The sequence below is a fragment of the Anolis carolinensis genome, chromosome 5 (genome assembly GCF_035594765.1).
Source record: "Anolis carolinensis isolate JA03-04 chromosome 5, rAnoCar3.1.pri, whole genome shotgun sequence".
Taxonomy (NCBI): Eukaryota; Metazoa; Chordata; class Lepidosauria; order Squamata; family Dactyloidae; genus Anolis; species Anolis carolinensis.
This window is the reverse complement of record NC_085845.1, coordinates 56032412-56053877: the sequence shown is the minus strand read 5'-3', so window position 1 is coordinate 56053877 and position 21466 is coordinate 56032412. Positions and strand designations below refer to the sequence as shown.

Here is a 21466-nt window from a genome sequence, read left to right as displayed (position 1 = left end):
TATTTTCTGTGACATTTCTGATGTTTTCTTCCCTTTCAGTGAATAGGGGCAGTTTTTAGTGTTGAATTCAGCATCCTTTTTTTGTTTTTAAAGCAAGTGTTTATGACAAATTGGCCCAAAGCCTTAAAAGTGAGTGAAATCTGTTCAATGCTGCTCTTCTTCCAGTGAAAGGTAAAGAGACCACAATCTGATTGAGTAAGGCTAATAATTGCCTAATCCCGAGATAACCCAAGAGGTATAAAAGCAGTGTCATTGTGGGAAGCAGTTGAGTGCTTCAAATACCTTCAGAGGCAGAACTAGTATATAAATTAATTGGTAATCCTATATGTAAATATTAGACTATGGAAAAGACTTGATGGGTATGCAAATAGAAGCAAGTGCTAATTGATCTTCCATTTGCTCCAGGAAAATATTTGAATTTTTCCTTTCCAACTCTGTACTATCTCTGGGTCAAGATCCCAATGGATGTTGCCCCTTTGACCTCAGCTCTTCAAACACCTCTACATATAATTTTTTTGCAATTTTCAAGGGGTAAGTTGCATTCAAATACACGGGATAATGATGGAGGAAATTCAGAGCAAAACACATTTTGTGATTTTTTTTAAAAAGTCAGTCCTACATCTCCATGGATTCTGAATCCAAGGATTCCATCATCCACAACTTGAAATATTTCCAAATGTTTTGCAAAAAGCCTTGACTTCATCTTTTTTTTTAAGATAAGAGACACCATTTTACTTCCTCATTGAATATGGGACTTGAACATTAACAGATTTTGGTATCTATAGGCAGGCCTGCAACCAAACCTCAGCAGAAATGTGAAAAATGCACAATATTGTTATAGAACAATGAGTTTTGCCATGGAGCTTGTTCATTTACGCCAGGTCTAGAAAGGTTAGTTTTCTGAATGATGTTTTTCAGAATTCTCCCAGCAATTAGGCCCACTAGCTAGGGATTCTGAAAGATGCATTCCAAAAAAGTAATGTTTCCAAGCTTTTGGCTAATAGCAATCTTCAACCGCCTTCCCAATAATTTGCACAAAAGCATACCGAGTTATTTTTGTATCAGTGCCAAAAATGTTGTACCACACTAAAGAGTAAAGACTTGCACATTGATGTGTGAAGCAAGCTTTGATGATTTCGCTGGGCTCTCTTCCAGATGTGTGTGTTTTTTGGCATCTGATGTCGATGCATCAAAGGAGGCTTTAGTTCACAAATTAAGTTTTCACAATGTATGTGTTTATTTTTAAGATGTCATGGAACTCTTGGTTCCTCCTGTTGAAACTGACTAGCATGAGTATCACCTTGGAATTAGTTTTCATAGAAAGCAGTGAGCTTTTTAACACCCTCATTGCACATGCACACATAGAGGTGAATGTCAATAGAGATGTGCAGGCTGATTGATTACTATGGCCTTCCTCTTAGGCGGAGAGTGTGACTTGCCCAATGTTGCCCAGTGAGGCTGGATCTACACTGCTATATAATCCAGTATCAGATTCCAGATTATCTGCTTTAAATTGAATTATATGAGTCTAGACATATTATCCTGTTCAAAGCAAATAATCTGGGAACAGAAACTGAATTATATGGCAGTGTAGATGGGGTCTAAGTGTCCATGGCTAAGCAAGTATTAAAACCCTGCTTCCCAGAAGTATAGTCCAATGCCCAAGCCACTAATATAGCCATATTGTTAAAATTTTAGAACCTTAACTGAGATACAATTAATTTTGCCAATTAATAAAAAAGCTGAGTCAAATCCAAATGTGTGTAATTTGTTCTTTAAATTTTACAAAAATGATGGGCCACATACATTTCATAAAGGATAGGATTACCCAGAGGTTCCGTTATTAACTTCATGGCATCAGTCAATCTAACATTTCTTATTAACAGTCTAGAAAGCAGATTCTTATTGGTTGAGTGGGGGTGTCTTAGCAAGTCTCACTCCCCTTCTACACTGCCATATAATCCAGATTATCAAATCAGATAATCCACATTATTTACTTTAAACTGGATTATATGAGTCTAAAGATAAATGTAAAAATTTCCCCTGAACATTAAGTCTAGTCGTGTCTGACAGTGGGAGGTGATGCTCATTTCCATTTCTAAGCCGAAGAGCCGGCATTGTCCATAGACACCTGCAAGATCAAGTGGCTGGCATGATGGCATGGAGCATCATTACCTTCCCACTGGAGCGGTACCTATTGATCTACTAACATTTGCATGTTTTCAAACTGCTAGGTTGGCAGAAGCAGGGGCTAACAGTGGGAGCTCACCCAGGTCTGTGGATTCAAACCACCGACCCTTCAGTCAGCAAGTTCATCAGCTCAGCGGTTTAATCCGCTGCTCCACCAGGGGTCTACATTGCCATATAATCCAGTTCAAAGCAGATATTCTGGATTTTATATGGCTGTGTAGATGGGACCTCAGGGATGTGAGCTTATCTTCTGTTAACCTGGACCAAAATAATTTCAGGATATAAAGTCCTATTCCAGTAATCTAATTTAGGCCTGGGAAAACACAAGCAACCAATATTACTGGTAGGAGTGGAACATTAACATAGATCTTTCCTTGAATCTAGAGCCAAACAATCTACACATTAAATATGTCATTCACTGGTTACATTCTATCAGTATTGTGCCTTAAAATAAAACAAAACACACTGTTTGTGATATATTTGATTTAGCTATATAGGTTATTAAAGTTTACATTGACCCCTTATGAAATTTATAAACAAATTAGGCAAATACTTCACTTGTCTTTATATTTGGGTCATTTCCATGTACAGAATAAAAAAATTATAAAATGTACAAAGATTTAATACGACAATGCTGTTTTGAAGGTACAATTTTAACAACATGTACAGTTACAAGCATGCTTTAAAGAACAAACTGAAGCTAAACATCTGCTCTAGAAGGGCGATACATGTGTTAAAATCAGTACAAATGTAACCATAATACGTTTTAAGGAAGAGACTAAGAGACTGTTAAGACTCTCTTCCTGCAAAATCTTATCAGAAATGTATGTGAAATGAGTGGAACTCCAAAGTAAGTCTCAAATTTGCTCGTAAGACCTTTCAGTTAAGATGACTTAATGTCAGTGAATTTTCTCATAAATAGCAAGTGTGCATCTAGGGATGTCAACAGAAACCATCCTACTCTTGAAATACTGGGAACATTAACTGTAGCTGTCAACATCCAATATGCATTTTATATGAATACTATATGATCATATTGTTTATGGAACAATTGCTTCACACACACTTCTTAGCTGGGTGTTAAAAACATGTGGATGGTTAATAAACACTTATGACACACCAGTAGTTCTTTAAATGACATGATAATGGTTCAAATACTGTATGTAAAGTTTGCAATTTGGGGATATATTAGGGCTGTGTTGCTGTGCAGAGAATAGCTTATCATATTGCATGGATACTTCTCCAGAGTTCCCAGACAGGATCACTTCAGTTCTTGTTGTTTTCTTCCTATTTAGAGAAGTCCAAAACTCTGGCAGTTTGATCCAGCAGGCTGTTAATAGGATTTTGGAATGTTTTCTGATGATAGTTCATGGGATACATTTGTAGATTCCAGTATTTCAAATTTCATTATTTGGGCTTCATTGCATTCGTCTTTCTGGCATCTGTTAAAAATAGTAGTTTGAAGAAAAAAATAAAAGGAGATTGTCAACATTAAAAAAATATAAGTACTGTAGTAAAAATTAATGCAGTTTGATAATACTTTAGCCTCCATGGCTCAATAATACTAATAATACTAATACTAATAATTTATTTATATCCCACCACCATCTCCCAGAGGTACTTGTGGCATCTCACAGAACACTCAAGGTGTGACATGCAAAACATAACAAGTGCAAAACAAAACATAGACAATAAACATCAACACAACATCATACATTCACAGTACCTCTGGGTAAAAATAATAAAACACAGCAATTGCTGTAGGTAAAACAGCAGTATTCAATCTCAGAATTGTAAAGTGCTAATCTAAGAATCTAAATGCTGTGGAATCACTTGAGCTGCAATTTTATAAGGTCTTTAGCCTTTTCTGTCAATGAATACTGATGCCTCACAAAACAATACATCCCAGGAGTCCATACTCTTGAGCCATGGCAGATAAAGAGGTGTCTAACTGCATTGATTCTATGGTGTAGACACACCCCAAAATATTCAGAGAGAACTCCCCCCCCCCCAAAAAAAACCCAAACCAGTTCCATATAGACCAGACAGGCTATCTATAAAATGCTGAGAGTCAATGCAGAGTACAGTATAATATCTTTTAAAAGTAACATTGTGTTTTTTTAAGTTGTAAGAAAAGGACATTGCTACAGTAATGGTGTAAAAAAAGGTGCTGATCCTCCATATGAGTCTTCTGCGCTCAAATTTCTAGCATTGCAAAGAGTGAGAAGCTAAACATCGTTCATACACAACACCGTTAGGTCTGCATTCCCTTTGTCACTTTGGTGGCGCTTTTGTTTGGATCTGTCTCAGTTAATACAGCTATTGATAGTGACATTTTTTTACAGTCTGTATAAATGCCTGGCTAGACCTTTCCCCTTTTCTTCCTCCCCTCCTATCTATCTGAAAGGGCTTTTAGTAACAAGGGTGGATGGTGACTGAGGGCTAGAGAAATATAGGCTTTTGGTGTGTTGTTGCCAAAGTGTGTCTGCAGTAAAGCATGTAATAAAGTTTGAGCTGGGAAGGAGCAAATGTTGTACTCCATCTGACGCTATGGTAGTTGTGTGTTCCTGTCTGTAGCAGACAAGGTGAACTTTAGCTGTCTACAGAACCCCTTACTCAGCACGTGTGAACAGCAAACCAGAGACAAAAGGGAAAAGCAGATAACCCTGTCTCGTCAGCTAATACTAGTATATCTAAAAAACAAAGAAGTTTAAGCTTGGCTACCAAAATGGAGATCATAAGAAAAATAGAGGGTGATCAAACAAACAAACAAAAATCACCTCTCAATGAAATTGGGAAAATGAGTTGCAGTAGCTTTTTACACATAAAAGGCTTTCCTGACCTGGTTGTTTCATTTTCCATCTGCATGATGGCAGTTTTGAAACAAAAGTTCACTGAAACATGTTCAATTGCTTGTGTGTTGTGTATTGCATATAATAATAATATAATCATAACTTTATTTTTGTATCCCGCCTCCATCTCCCCGAAGGGACTCGGGTGGCTCACATGGGGACAAGCCCAACAACACAAGTTAAAACACAGAACAATCAATTAAAAGCATTATAACTACACAAAACACAAAACAATAAAAACACATCAATAGAATTAAAGCCAGGACAATAATAGCTAGACATTCAGAAGGTAAAATTGTGTAGAACTCTGAACATATTCTTATTTGTTTTCCATGTTATTTCTGCATTTGATGTCAAACATTCTGTTTAAAAAGTCATGCCCAGGTACTTTATTAATGGAGATTTATCTTATTTATGAATTCTGAACTGAAGTTTTGAGTTCCTATGATGCTAGAAATTAGGGGAATGATGGAAAATTAAAACCACGGGAAAAAAATTCTTGTTCGGAAGGGGGTACAATGCCCCAATAGCTACACCCCAGAGTAAGAACTAGTGTTTGGGAACAATTAAGCTTCATACAAAGTCTTAACCCACAGCAATTGACTTTCTGGCAGTGGAAGGATAGGGCTACAATTACCTTCCATAATCATTATGGCATCATTAGGATAATGGCATCTGTCCAATTGCAAGGCACTTTAAGGCATGAAAGCACAAATGTCCCTGTTATCCAAGGAAGCTGGGTGCATTTATTTATCTTCCCTCACTCCAGCTTTGTGCAGTGATTCCTTTTGAGGAAATTTGGACTCATACAAGTCTACTCACATCTGGTGGGCCAGAGAGGAGTTTTAAAGACAGCACGGCCAGGCTTGCTTGTACTCATTGATTTGGATCACTGACAAACAGAATACATTTGCCCTGCTGCCCCTTTTCCATTTTGTTTAGAAACCAGTTAAATAGGTACACTATTCAAACACATCTGTGGCTTGTAGATGCTTATGAGGAGACTGGAAGTCTGGCTGTGCTCAGCTGAGACCCTTGAAAGGATAATACATGAGCAAACAAGCAAACGGTAGGATGCTCAGAGAGCTTTGTTTCTCAGGCAGGTGGAAAACGCACAATGACTGTGGGAATGGGATTTATTTTGAGTCTTCTGCCAAGATTTCTGTTGAAACTAACATCTGGCTCAGTTCACCCATGCCTATTAGCTCTCACTAGCAAAACTCTTTCCTGTCAATAAAAAAAGAATATTGCCTACATAGGCCTGAGTCCTGAGTAGACCAGCTCCACTAAATCAATGAATCTTACATATGTGTTAACCTGAAAAGTTACTATTGGTTCACTGCAGCTACTTTACTGGAACTGATAACAGTTTTAAGTCTCAGAGGCCTAAATATCCTAAAGGTGCCAGATCTAATATAATCTTTAAAACTAAATAGAGTCATCCCTGGTAGTACTTGGATGAGAAATCACTAATGAATATGAGATACTTTAGACCAGTGGTTCTCAGCCTGTGGGTCCCCAGGTGTTTTGGCCTCCAACTCCCAGAAATCCCAGCCATTTTATCAGCTGTTGGGATTTCTGGGAGTTGAAAGCCAAAATATCTGGGGACCCTAGGTTGAGAACCACTGCTTTAGACTATATTCCACAGGAATATTGGACTGGATGGCCCATGAGGTCTCTTCCAACTCTACTATTCTATGGAAGGAATTTGAATGAAACTCCTTAAAATTAATGGGATTGCCAAAAGTCGACGAGTGACTTGAAGGCCATAGACATAGAAAACTCTTTCAAGGGATATGGATTCTAGATGTAACAAACCATCTGGTCAGATAATTACCATTTTTGTTAACTGCCATCAATTCAGCATCAATTTGTGATGACCCTATGAGTGAGGGACCTCCAACTTACCCTATCTTCAATAGCACTGTGTAAAATGATTTTTGTTGCTGGGTTATAAATGTCATTTCCTAATTGGTTCTATCACAAAAACACAGAAAAAGTTTATTAAACTGCAAAATGTTTGTTGCGGTCTACACTCGGAAAGGTTAACAATTTAATTTTCCTTAATGAAAATATGCCAAATGACGTGCCTAAGCATGAAGGAAATAATAATACTACCCTCAGCCACAAAAATGAAGTTTCTAGAGTATAACAACTACTTTCAAAGGAAGTACTGCACAATTAAACAGGAAACAACACATTCAAACCAGGAACAGAAAAGTTTTCAAATTTTGTTACATAGTGTAGCCCTGCTCAGGTCTTCAAACTTAAGGCAGCAACTTCCTTGATTGAGTCAATCCACTTGTAATGTGATCCTCTACTTTTCCTGCAGTGTTCTCCCTTACCAAGCATTATTACATTTTCTAGTGAGTCATGTCTTCTCGTGATATTGCCAAAGTACGAGTCTCCATTTATATATCCTGGTCATTAGAGAAAGTTCAGGCTTGATTTGCATTAAAATCCATTTATGTGACTTTTTAGCAGTCAACAGTATTCATAGAACTTTTCTTCAGCACCATATTTCAAATGAGTCAGTTTTCAGCTTTCTTCACTGCCCAGCTTTCATAACCATACATAGAAATTCTAAATATAATGTCATGGACAATCTTATGATTCAATTATATATCTTGATACTTTAGGATCTTGTCTAATTTCTTCATAGTGAATTCTTCCAAGTTTTAGTCTTAACTGCAGGCTCCATTCTGATTAATCACTGGGGCAAAATGTGGAAAATCTTGAACTAATTAATGTCATCATCATCTATTTTAAAATTTCGTAAATAATCTATGATCATGATTTTTGTTTTCTTAATGTTCAACTATAAATCAGCCTTCACACTTTCTTCCTTGAATCATTCCAACTTTTTGCTGTTTTCTGCTTATAGCATAGTTAGGTGCAATAGGAATTGTAGTCTAATGGGTTTTTTAAAATCGTGTCAGAAGCAACTTGAGAACATACCGCAAGTTGCTTCTGGGGTGAGAGAATTGGCCATCTACACAGACGTTGCCCAGGGGATACCCTGACGTGTTACCATCCTGCTGGGAGGCTTCTCTTATGTCCCTTTAAGCTAGAGCTGACAGATGGGAGCTCACTCCATCTCGTGGATTTGAACTGGCAACTTTCAGGTCAGCAACACAACCTTTTGGTGAGCAGTCCAATCAGCACAAGGGTTTAATCCATTGCGCCACCACGGCTCCCTAATGTACCTGGTGAGTGTTGAGTGAAGATGGATAATTTAAAGTGGTGGTTCCCAAACATTGGCCCTCCCAGAAGCCCCAGCCAGCTTGGTCAAGATTCAGGAAATTTTGGAACCTGGAGGACCAAAATTTGTAAACCACTGATTTTAGAAGACCTAAAGGTATGAGCTAATATCTTATTCATGCCCATTTAGATCGCTGCTTTAGACATCTTTGTACTGTATTGAATTCCTGTGGGTTCAAAACCTTGTTTAAATATATGGCCAGGTGCAGTTTTATGTGATCTAGGGAATTAATATGACAAGAGTACTTCACACAGGAAGCTCCTTGTGAATACGGACTTGACTGTATTGTGTGTATTCAATGCATGATGCTACCAGCACTGACGGGATGGTATAAATGCTAGTAATCTTTCTGATCCTTGTTTGAATTTGTGAGCCTATTTGCATTTGAGTGCCATGTTATGGTTTTGACCTTTTATGCCTCTTTTGCATCCTCACCCTGTAAGATAAAGATTTAAGAATGCATTTTAAATCGGTTGCAGCATCAAAGAGTCTAGCAGGTAAATTGTTCATTCCTTTCTTAATCTTAAATTTAGGCTGCTGCAATGACTGAACACATTAGAGAGCTCAGGATTTTTTCCCTTTTAGTATTAGCAATTGAAATAATTCTTTACAAAGTACCCAAAAGGCATTTTCATTCTTATTGAGCTAGTCTGAAATACACCCAGAAGTTCAATAAAGCTCATTTTGATTTATAACTCCCCTCCCCACATTTCCAAGGCTGGCAATTTTGTGAAAACTGACATTACACTGTTTTGAGTTAGCTCCAAAATATCCCCAAGTCTTACCCATTGCTTTCAGAATTAGAATAATATAAACTATGCTGAATGGAATATAAAGGGTTGGCTTTGAGATTACGCATAGCCACAATTCATGCCGAACTTGGTAAAGTTCCATTTCAGAAGTCCAAATTCCAGATTTTGCCAGTCTTCTCCTCATAAAAAATGGACACAATGAAAATGGGCTCACACATATCATTGGTGGCTAATGTGGCCAATACAGTAGGGAAGCAACTTTACTTCATAGTCTGAACTTAGAAGTTGCTATTCAAGGAACCAAGCCCTAGCCTCAAATAGGTTCATCACCCTGGAAGCTTCTCTAATGGTTGGACTAAAGCTTGGAGCTGATTCATCTCCATTCTGGCATAAGAGCTACCAGCCACCACTGAAACAAATTACTCATTAAACTGTCTGAGAGGACAACAGTACTCTACTGGTTCATTAAGATCTATGGACAATACTACTGATGAGTTTCCAGATATGCTGAGATACAGCTCCCATTATCTACAACCAGTATAATTTGGGAGAGCTGATCAGGAATATGTAAACCCATCATATCTATGAATATCCATAGTCTTTAGTGAGGTCATCTTGAAAGACCCACATACTTTACTAACCCACATACAATAGCTTGCTAGATCCAGAATACAGTGTATAGTAATCCACCATGAAACCATTACAAGTGTGTTCTGTAAAAATCAATGCATCCCTTTCCTTGTCTGTCTCAAAACCCATTTTCGCTGCTCAAGATGTTTTCTCTCAACCAGGTTATCGTAAAGGGCATATGTTTCCATTCATGTCCTCTTGTTATGAGCAAGCAGCTCCCCAAACGGAACTAACTACAAAATAGCTTTTAGCCATGCAAAGAGATATAGTGTAAAAGGGGAAGGGGAGGTCTGCCTAAGTGCATATTTTATCACCCAGGTTCTAATAGTAACGTAAATGCACTATATTTAAAAGTACATTAGAGATCATCTACATGCAGTCATGAAACACTGGAAATGGAGATGGGGAAGGAAGTGACAGAATCACTTTTGTAGTGGACACTCAAGGAGCTGCTAGCCTCCAAATTCCACCGTACTCCCAAATTCATGTGTGCTGGATGAAATGATGTTATTGATTGGGACACTAAGAGTATGTTTGATTGTGTCTCTCTAAATACACATGTAGTGTCTAATGCTGTTAGACAAAGCCCCTAGCCAATATGGTTTGTCTCTAGGAAAAGTCATTATGAGTTTCTGGCAAGGCTTTTAAATACACCCGCTATTTATGGCCTAACACATGTAGGGTTTCCTGGATGTATCCTCTCAGAGGGATTTGGAAGGTAATAAATGCCCTTGGTTTTGCATAGCTCAATTTCTACACTGATTTTTGGCCAACTGCAGAGATGTTGGCCAAAGATTTAAAAATGTTATTGATATGGATTATGATTCTCTAAATTTCCCAGTCCACATGGGCAGTTTGGAATAAATCTGGGCTAAAACTTTCAAGTCTGAACCAAACTCCCTGTCATAATTCAACTTGATGGTAGATAAATACAGCGTTGAAGAATGGTTTCCACCTGGTATCAATGTGTGCAAATGTATGTCTTTAAGTCACCTGGTGATTTCTAGTGACTCCATTAATTGCTTATTATTTTCTAGGCTTGCCAATGCATTCTTCTAAAATATAATCTGTATAGTTTGGTATCTGTTGGTGGTTCTCCATCCAAGTAGTAACCAGGTCTGATCCTGTTTAGCTTCCAAAATCACGTGGGTTCTGGTGCAATAGAGTATTTAGGTCTTTTTTCTGGTATCAGCAGCATCTTAGAGTTTGATAAAGCACAGTCTACCACTGATTGTGGGACTAAAGTTCCCATGTCTAACCAAGATAGTCAATAAGTACAACTCAGTAAACTCTGGAGGGTCACCTATTTCCTAGTTCTTTGATAGGACACATTTGCTTGCTTCAGAATTTCATTTTCTCCCAGCTTCTACAGACACTGGCAAAAACTTTATACTAAATTCTTATTTAATCTAATGTCTTAGAAAAGGTAAAACTGTCTTGAAGGAAAACTTGTCTTCTAAAGGCACTCAATTTTGATTAGCTTTATTCTTGCTAAGGTGATGACTCTTATGATAATTGAAGCTGAATATAGCATCTGCCACTCTTTATTGATTACAATTGTAGCCTGTGCCATTAAAAAAGAAGATATTGCCAGATCCAAAGCTATCAGCAACATGTTTTATTCATCTGTAAATGGTACACTTCCCTGCAAAAGACTTTAACATCTGCTTCCATCTTTCCTTTGGAATATTTACAGGTCTCACCTGTACATTTCTGAAATGTCTGAGGCAGAAGCGGGAATTGTGTTGGTCTCCAGAAGTTCCTTGACTGCAACTCCCAATATTATCATTGGTTGTTCAACAACATCTAGAGCAGTGGTTCTCAACCTGTGTGACCTCAGATGTTTTGGCCTACAACTCCCAAAACCCCAGCCAGTTTACCAGCTGTTAGGATTTCTGGGAGTTGTACGCCAAAAATCCTAACAGCTGGTAAACTGGCTGGGGTTTTGGGAGTTGTAGGCCAAAACACCTGGGTACCCACAGGTTGATAATCACTGATCTAGAGGGCTACAAAATTCCCACTTATGACTTCCATGTATTTGTGTGTTGCTGCTAATCAGAGCTTGGATTCATGTAGCTCTCCAGATTATGTTACCAGCATTCCTCACTATGGATGATATTGGCTGGGGTTGATGGGACCTGTGTTCCAATAGCCATAGAACACTGATCTTTTGCGTCTTTCATTATTCAGTCTACAGTCATGTTTGAAAGTACTTCTTCAGCTTTGCTGTTGCCATATAACTTATGGTGACTCTAGCTTATGGTGATCCTATCACAGGGATTTCTTGATAACAGTTATTAAGAGGAGGTTTGCCATTGTCTTCCTCTGAAACTGAGGACATCCAATGAATTTCCATGTTTAAGCAGAGATTTGAACCCTGTTCTCCCAGAGTCCAGTCCAGTGCTCAAACCTTTCCACCATGTTGGCTTTACAACTTCAGTTTTAGAGAGTAAAAAATGCATGACCGAAGTATTTTCTAAATCCCTCACATTTAATTATTCTAACATATTGCCTGGTGAAGAAATCTAGAGAGCTAGCACACACTTTGTAAGTCTTTTTGATTGGCTAAACACGGGTATCACTTGTGGATGTGGAATTTGTTTTATGGCCAATGCAGTAACCTCTAGTTTTTGTAACAATCTACTTTGTATGAGCTTTCAGTACAGCAAGGAGATGCTGAATATTGGCAACAATAACTTCAGTATCAATAAGGATATGAATTTGCTCTGGGCTTTAGAGAAAATGTCAAAGGAGCTAGCTAAAGAATGAAGCCCTATCCTTGAAACTAGCAAGAACCTAGGCTAACTCAGGCCCCATCTACACTGCTTATGAAATTGGAAAATCCGCATTATCTGAATTGAACTAGGTTATATGAGGCTCCTTTTACACTGCCATATAAAATCCAGATTATCTGATTTGAACTGGATTCTATGACAGTGTAGACTCATATAATCCAGTTCAGAGCAGATAATGTGGATTTTCTGCTTTGTTAATCTGGGTTATATGGCAGTGTAGAAGGGGCCCAAGACAGAGAATTATAGTGCTTCAGCAAACTATGAACCCTAGGATTCCATGTCATGCAGCTACAGCCATTAAAATGGAATCATAGTGCCATAGCTGAAGGAGTCTTGTATCAAACTTTGCCAAGATGGTGTTCACCATTACTGGGTTGGATTGTTTGGGGCTGTACTCCAACATAATTAAAGGGTTCCAGCCTTTCTAGGTAAAAGCATTGCAACTGAACAGCCCACATGTGCTTATTGTCATGGGCTTTATCCGCCTTACTTTTAACAGAGACATTTGGATGGGGAGGCTTTCTACCTGAGGGAGTCCCAGTCCCAGATCTTAGCATAATGAAATAGCTGCTGCTTCCTATGAGAGGCAGGCGGAAACATTGGCCGCTGGCTCATAGCAAACTACGGCAGGATGTCAAATGAGTCCCATTCTCCATGCAGCTTCAGAGAGTGAAATAATTGACAGAGAGCCCAGTGCTACTCACTCGTTTGGAACCATGCCCTGGAGTTCACATAAAACAAGTACTTTTATTGTGCTGCTTCCCCCTTGAGTTCATCCTCCCCCCTCTTCCCCAACACATCGGTTCCTCCTCCTTGCTCTATTTTCAGAGCAAATAAAGTCACAAAGAATGGAAGCCAAAGGAAATTGTTTGTGGCTGGGGTCAGCAAAAAATAAAAATAAAATATAGCCATGTCCCCTAAACTGGAAATCAAAGCCCAATTTATACATGGGTATATTCTGGAGAATCCATTCAATTAGCTGTACAGCATTCCTAAGCATGGCTCCATGGGAGTGTTGTGTCTTGCTGGCGCCTGGTTTTATTACCAAACATTTAGGAACAACCCCGTGCCTAAATTTAACCCAGGCACTGTAGAGTTTCTGGTACCTCAAGGGAAGGGCACTCGGGAATGAAGAGGCATACATCTCCTGTGGGAACAGTGGTGTCTGTGCAGTTTTCGCCTTGAGGCCAGGTTAGCTGGAAGGAAGGAGAGAAAACGTTGAAAGAGATAGAGTTGAAAGAACAAGAGGTCAGAATAAATCACAGGTAAACTAGGACCAGTTTTGACGTTGGTGTAGGCCAGAAGGTCTTCCTCCAAGGTGTTATTCTCCTGCTAAGACTTATACTGGCAGGATTCCTATTATGGTAATGAATTTGTTTTCAATGCTAATCAAGCTAGCAAATTGCAACATTCACACCTGCCTCAAACAGACAAGAGTTCTTTCTCCCACCCTGGACATTCCACAGATACATAAACCCCACTAGCCTAGTTTCCAACAGACCTGACAACCTCTGAGGATGCCTGCCATAGATATGGGTGAAACATCAAGATAGAATGCTTCTGGAACATGGACAATCAGCCCGGAAAACTCACAGCAACCCAGTGATTCTGGCCATGAAAGCCTTCGACAACATATAATACAGTAATCATATAATAACCTATAGAATCATTTGCTAGCCCAGTGGTTCTCAACTTGCAGGTCCCCAGATGTTTTGGCCTTCAACTCCCAGAAATCCTAACAGCTGGTAAACTGGCTGGGGTTTCTGAGAGTTGTAGGCCAAAACACCTTGGGACCCACAAGTTTTGAGAACCATTGTGCTAGATGAATTCTTTACGAAGCCCTCAGCTGCCTATGTTAAAGACACAAGATCCATCCAAATAAGGCAGTCTTTAACATATTTGTTCAGAAGTCAGTCCACCTGAGTTAGAGGGAATTTACTCCTGAATAAGCATGCAATGCCCACCTGGAGTAAAATCCCATTGTGTTTGGTGAGATTTACCACTCAGCAAATGAATAAAGCAAAAGTTGATCATTTTAAATGTACTGGAGTGTTCGATTCACTGAGCATCCCACCGAAATATTCATACACCCCCCCCCCCTCCATTGCTGACTTTATGGGAGAATCAGGCTGCCTCATCACACTAGAGCATGGATCCACTTTAAATCCGGTTTCTGACTCTGCAGAATTCTGCGGTTTGTAGTTTGGTGAAGCTCAGGACCTGTCTGGCTGAGCTGTTTAAAGGCCCCTTCCTAAAGTGGATTCAAAATCTACTGTGATTAGGTAAAACATATTAAATAAAACTGGTGGATGAAAGGAACCATTAAGAAAAGACTAATGTTTTCAAAAATTTAGTCATTTAAACTTAATTTTTGCAAAGAGAGCTAAATGGATTTTCAAAACAGAATAAACAATGGCAGAGAATTCTCGGTAAATATCAATGCAACGGTGTTTGAAAACAGAAGAGAAAATGCATTTGAACTGAGTATTGATTACTAGCATCAGAGATACATAGCAATGGCTAATTTTATAAAAGGAGTTCCCTGAAAAGGAAATCCAATGCTATTAATCTGCCTCATTGAACTGAAGAAGACAGACTGCATCCTAAAACTGGTTTCCATATTATCCTAATCAGAAACTCATTAAGAGGACAGGCAAGATTCCCCTTGCCAACAGCCTTGCCTATGGAATAATAATAGTAAAATGGTATCCATGCCTCCTATCCGACTCAGCTAATGTGATCATTTGTTAGGGACTGCAGAGTTGTCATTCTAAAAAGCTGTAGTGCCAAATCTTCCCCAGCCTTGGTGTATGTTTTGTATGGTATGAAAATGAACTACAAATTCTAATTGGTAGTGGGGCATTTGTAATCCTAGAAGATGGGAAAATGAGAGGAAGAGGTTTCCTTTGTAGCCCAATCTAGTAGGTTAAAATTTGAGTTTGGATGTTTAGAGTGCTTCCAGCCAAGCTCAGCTCTGATGCTCATCGGATGATCCCAGTAAGCTGACACCCCCGTGTTTCCAAGAAAATGGAAGAACTAAAAGGATTTTAGATTCCTCAAATCCCGAACCAGCAAAATCTCCACAGTCTTTAGATCTAGTTGGAAATAATAGAATAGAGATACAGTTGCGGTAGCCCGATATGACTTTTCTATATTCTTTCAGGCATTAATTTTTAAAGAAACCTTATTTATGGTGGTAAAACAGCATCAGATTTATCCTCAGCATCTTCTAAAATATAGGGATAGGAGCAACAGGCACAATTTGACCCAGGTCACCACAAAGTAAGTTTCCCTCCCTACAGCAGCTTCTTTACCCAATGTCCTTTGACCCATTGATCACCAGAGCTCCTGGGATCTTGACAAATTGACTACAGAAGCACTCTGAACAGATGCTTTTCTGCCTGCCATCCTACCAAGAGAGCAGGATCTGACTTCCAGTATCTTTCGGGATAACTGAGTCTCTGTGTATCCATTCTGATTTCCTGTTGTGGTTTTATTAGTGCAAAAAAAAAAAGGCAGACTAACATTAGGGAAAAATGCATTTTTAAATTTTGTTCTTGCTGGAAGGACTTGAAAAGGTACATTACCACCAACTGCCTGAAATGCCCAAGGCTGACATCCACTTCAGGCTATTTGTTCAAGACTTATAGCATCAGACTTAATAAAATCAGGGGAGAGCCAGTGGTTTGGAGATGTCAGTTTTAATCAGAAAGGTGAGTCCCTTTATTGAATGGTCTAGCAAGAGATCAATTCTGCAATTATCTTGTGCTTTTAGAGAACAGAAGCAGTAAAATCCATTCTACTCTTTGCTCTTTCAAATCTTGGTATACATTTATTTGTAGCTTTTGATATCTGTAGGTATCTAGAGTGCATTTATGAATTAGGAAAGCAAAACAAGATATATTTAACCTACTGTCCCAGACATAATCAAGGAACTATAAAGCCAAGATGATGATGGTGCAAGCAATATTAATCAAGGAGTATGGATAATTTCTAATGAAAATGCCTGTATTGCAGTCATAAACACAACTCTCTCTCACACACAAATATTTGCATTAGTTCAACCTGCATTACACAAGCTTTGTTTGAGCTCACTCACACAACTGAGTTTGATGGGTCATAACATGACACTTCTGTCCTTGCATTGTTGTGACAAAAACATCAGCAAATGTGGTATTTTTTTAAAAAAAGGTTTCATTTTGCACACACAGGCACACGGAACTACAGGGATAGTTGATTCCTAATTTGCCATCTTCTAATGAGCAGGAAAAAGCATGGGCTTGTGCTGACCCTAAAAAAGTGATCTATTAGTGATCAGCATCTATTAATTCACTGTTTTTATGGTTTTTAATGATATCAGAGCTGAGAAGGGCACACAGAGAGATCCCAAACTTACAGAAACATCCCCTAAGCACACACATAGTATAAGGAAACAGAGAGAGAGAGAGAGAGAGAGAGAGAGAGAGCATCTTCAAAGTCCTTACCTGGCCTCTGTCCGTTAATCAGGAGAGCTCCAGCCAGGAGCAGAAACCAGGTCAGAAGGAGCTGTTGGAGTCTCATGTTGCAGGCAGGCACCCTCTCTGTGTGGATCCAATATTTATAACACTTGCAGCAAACAAGACACCCTTCCGGAAATGTGTCTGCAGTGTCTCTGGCTCAGCTCACATTCTAAAGACAAGCTTCAGCGGAGAGCTGCCAGCTGCCTCTTTCTAGCAAGGTTAATGATCATAGAAGGCAAGGTGACTCTTTCTGCACTCTGGCCCGTGGTGCCTCCCTGTGTTTCCCTTTTCTTCTTCTTTTTCTTTTTTCTTTCTTTTGTCACTCCCACTTATTTTCCATAAGCAAACAACAGGAAGGGGAGGGGGAAAATGCCCCTGTAAACTGCAGCTTCTGTCAACCTCTGTAGAACAAGAAGCCCAGTGAACAATGGCTCAACTTCCCTTTCCATTCAATGCCAGGCAAGGATCAAATATGCAAAATGAGTGGTCGCCTTCCTCCCCCCCGTTGGCAACTGTTTCTGCTTTGCTGCCTTTGCCCATATTGGCCCCACATGTGAAAGAGAGATGCTGAGGGACAGGAAGTCTGCCCTTTTGTCCCACTCTGAAAAGGGCCTGCTGAAGAACAGCAAAAGCATTGGGGACCCCCTTGTTGTTGTTATCCCCCCCACCTCCAACCTTTATCCCTTTATCAATTAGCTGCAAAGTAGCATCTATTCAAAGAGTGTGCCAGTGAGGGGAAATGTAAGCTGCTCAATCTACCATGCTTTTTGTTGTTTTTCTTATTGGCCACAGCAAGTGGTTTGGTTGTTATTTACCTTTAGTTTTACAGAGACAAAAATATATTGGCTAGTATTGTATGTATACTAGTGTATGGCTTTTGAAACTCACAAAACAGAGATTGGTTGTAGGCTGTCCACAATACATATCCCAGAAATGTCAATGACAATAACACCCCACTTCAAATCATAACTCATTTTCTAGGATCAATTCAACATGGTTACAAAAGTGTTTTATCTATACCAGGCTTGCATAACCTGCAGCCCTTCAAATGTTTTGGCCTCCAACTCCCAGAACTCTAACCAGCTGTTCAATTGTCAGGAAATATGGGAGCTGAAATCCAAAACATCTGGAGGGCTGTAGGTTGTGCAGGATTAATCTTCATCAGTGGTTCTCAACCTGTGGGTCCTCAGGTGTTTTGGCCTACAACTTTCAGAAATCCCAGCCAGTTTACCAGCTGTTAGGAGTTCTGGGAGTTGAAGCCCAAAACATCTGGGGATCCACAGGTTGAGAATCACTGATCTACATCATGACACACTCACACTTTTGATTTCAGGATAACAGGATGGCATGTTGATTTGAGTGTTACACGATGGTCTTCACTTAGCTATTAAAATCCATTGGGTGACCTGAGAAAGTCATATTGTCATAATGTAAACCTCCTCTAAATAATTGTTCAAGCAATCCCTATGATAGGGGAACAATAAGTTAGAGTCAACTCAAAGGAACATAACAACAAAAACAATACACAATGAGCCGTTACTATCTGCTAGAAGATCCAGGCTACCAAAATCCATGGATACTCAACTTCTGTCAAATACAATTGCATAATAAAATTGTGTCTGTTTTATAAAACCATGGTTTGATTTCTTTCTTTCTTTCTTTCTTTCTTTCTTTCTTTCTTTCTTTCTTTCTTTCTTTCTTTCTTTCTTTCTTTCTTTCTTTCTTTTTTGAGGGGGTCGGTGTTTGCATAGTTACATATTACAGGGCTGACTATATATGATAGTTGCATAATGTGGGGAATGGCTTTTGGTTTACTGGCTTCTTTTCTAATCCCAGGGAGGGGAAGCATTCTTTCTAGATAAGATTTGTTTTATTTGTAAGGAAACCTACAGATTAGCTTCCCCCAACCTTAATGCTTCCTTGACCTAGAGAACAGGGAATCTAGCTTTAAGAGCAACTTTTGCAGGCTTCTGGGGTATGATATTCCTTTCCATGTTGTTGTGGAGTGGTGCGTGTGTCTTGAAATGAGAGCCGTGATACAGAAAAAATAACAGAGACAGAGAGGGGAGAGGAGTGGGAAGAAAGAATAGGAGAAGGAAAACGGTACAGAGAGAAAGGGAAAGTTCTGAAATCAAAGCAAAGCACATGAGTGTTATTATTTCCATGGAACATCTTCATTGCTGAATCAGAGGGTGAACCTTGGGAGTACACACTAGTGGTTACCATGTTTTCCTTTTTAGGTTTTAGTCCAGTGGTTCACAACCTGTGGATCCCCAGATGTTTTGGCCTTCAACTCCTAGAAATCCTAACAGATGGTAAACTGGCTGGGATTTCTGGGAGTTGTAAGCCAAAACACCTGGGGACCCACAAGTTGAGAACCACTGTTTCAGTCTGAACTTCAAAGAAGCTATTCAAGGTGCTGAATTTTGTTTTCAGCAACAGTTCTACATGTAAAGCTTTCATGAAGAGAGTTTTCTTGAGATGCATGGAGTACCTCTGCAGATTTCTTTGGACTGCAACCTGGAGGTTTCCTTCTTTGTAATTTTAATCCTAGCTCAAATGTTGTGGATCAGAACCTGCATCGTCCTTGACCCTTGGTCATTTTGTCTGGGCTGAAGGAAATTGCTGTCAACAACTTCTCCTTTAAAGCTAAAACTTTAAATTAACATTCCCCAATCCTGAACACTTCAGATGTGTTTTAATAGCTTCCCCACCATCCTGAGTCAGCACCAAAATTGGTTATGCTGGTGCTGGTGGTTACAGGAGTGATCCTCATCCAAGACATCTGGAGGAAACTGTTATATACTGAGGTGAGGAGTTATAGACTGAAGTGAGGTGAGCACAGCTTCCTCTACTACAAGGTTGAGGCCAATAGTCTTTAGATCTGTCCACATGCTATAATTATGATATTGCAACACTATATGACTTTTGCTAGAAATATGCAAGCTGGAAATACAAGGAGTGCCAAATGGCCAGCTATGGATGATAGCCAACTAAATTTCAGGTCTCTCTTTGTAGTGTGGCAATCTATCTAGAATTGTTTTGCTGAACCAACAGATCTTTCAGCAAATATAATATGATGTTTCCCCTCTGAGGAAACTGTGCCTCTAGCAGCCTGATGGCAGACAGATATTCAGCTTGAATGACCTTCTCCATCATTACCATTGCCAGTTTGGGACAAACTGCATTTGTTAAGCTTCAGTTGATGCTGCACCTGGAAACTATTTTTTCATTATATATCGAGAAAAATGCACTTTCCTTGCTGGCAAGGAGATTCTGCAAGTTGTAGTTTAATAAAGTAACAATTCCAAGCTCTGGTTTTATGTTACAGTCAGGTGGAGTTGAATCAAGAGCAGTGTCTTGTTGTAGCTTCCAAGTCAGGTTGAAGATTAATCAACTCCAGGTTTTACTTAAGATTTTAAAGGACCTATCCAAGGTGCTGAATGTATTTTGGCACAGGATTCAGCACCTTGGATAGTTCATTGAAGTCTAAAATAGACCATAGAAAGGACTCCTATATCTCTGACCTGGGAGCATTTGGAGTCTACTAGTTGCAAGGGGGAGAGCATTTAAGGTGAGAGAAAGAGAAAGGTACACCACAGGAACTGTATTTATAATACTTTTATTTTATCTGAAAACATTTGTATACCAATTGTATTCAAACATGTCAGTGTAATGCAGATCAGTAGTGTAACATATGCATATTACAAAAATACATAGAGCACAACACAGATTCTTTTGTTGGGTTGGGCTAAAAGGAGAAGGTTTGCTAAGATAAATAAATATTTTTCAGCCTTTTCATGTTTAATATTAACGATGGTTGGAATATGTGGAAAGCACATTTCATACCATAGGGATCTTTTTACTGCATATCCCAATTACTGTCAAATCACATTAAGAAGAAGTCGGTCTATCAGATATTATTATCTGATAGATATCAAGATAGATATGCTGGATTTCATATCACAAAACCACAAGTTGAACACTTCCCAAGTGTCTAGGACTGTGTGATGTATTTTCAGATGATGCACGCAGATCCCAGCAGGGTGGCCTTTTGCAGTTGGCAGATCGTAATTTTGTCAATGTCTATTGTTTCCAAATGCTGGCTGAGATCTTTTGGCACAGCACCCAGTGTGCCCATCACCACCGGGACCACCTGCACTGGTTTCTGCCAGAGTCTTTGAAGTTCAATCTTGAGGTCCTGATAGCGGCTGAGTTTTTCCTGTTGTTTTTCATCAATGCGACTGTCACCTGGGATGGCAACATCAATTATCCAAACCTTGTTCTTTTCCACAACTGTGATGTCTGGTGTGTTATGTTCCAGAACTTTGTCAGTCTGGATTCGGAAATCCCACAGTATCTTTGCGTGTTCATTTTCCATGAGCTTTGCTGGTTTGTGATCCCACCAGTTCTTTGCTGCTGGCAGGTGGTACTTGAGGCATAAGTTCCAATGGATCATTTGGGCCACACAGTTGTGCCTCTGTTT

The 21466-nt window shown here is 39.3% G+C and overlaps 1 long non-coding RNA gene across 2 annotated transcripts; it reads right to left on the bottom strand.

Moving 5' to 3' along the window:
* Window positions 1-1747: 1747 nt before the first annotated feature.
* apela (apelin receptor early endogenous ligand) lies at window positions 1748-17404 on the bottom strand. 2 transcript variants are annotated; one of them, XR_010006376.1, is made up of 3 exons: window positions 16966-17404; window positions 13588-13677; window positions 1748-3632 (listed from the first exon to the last, which is right to left on the bottom strand). It is a non-coding gene; the product is annotated as an apelin receptor early endogenous ligand (long non-coding RNA). The 2 variants fall into 2 exon arrangements; XR_506488.3 differs by having other exon boundaries at window positions 1748-3625; window positions 16966-17397.
* Between the last annotated feature and the right edge of the window lie 4062 nt (window positions 17405-21466).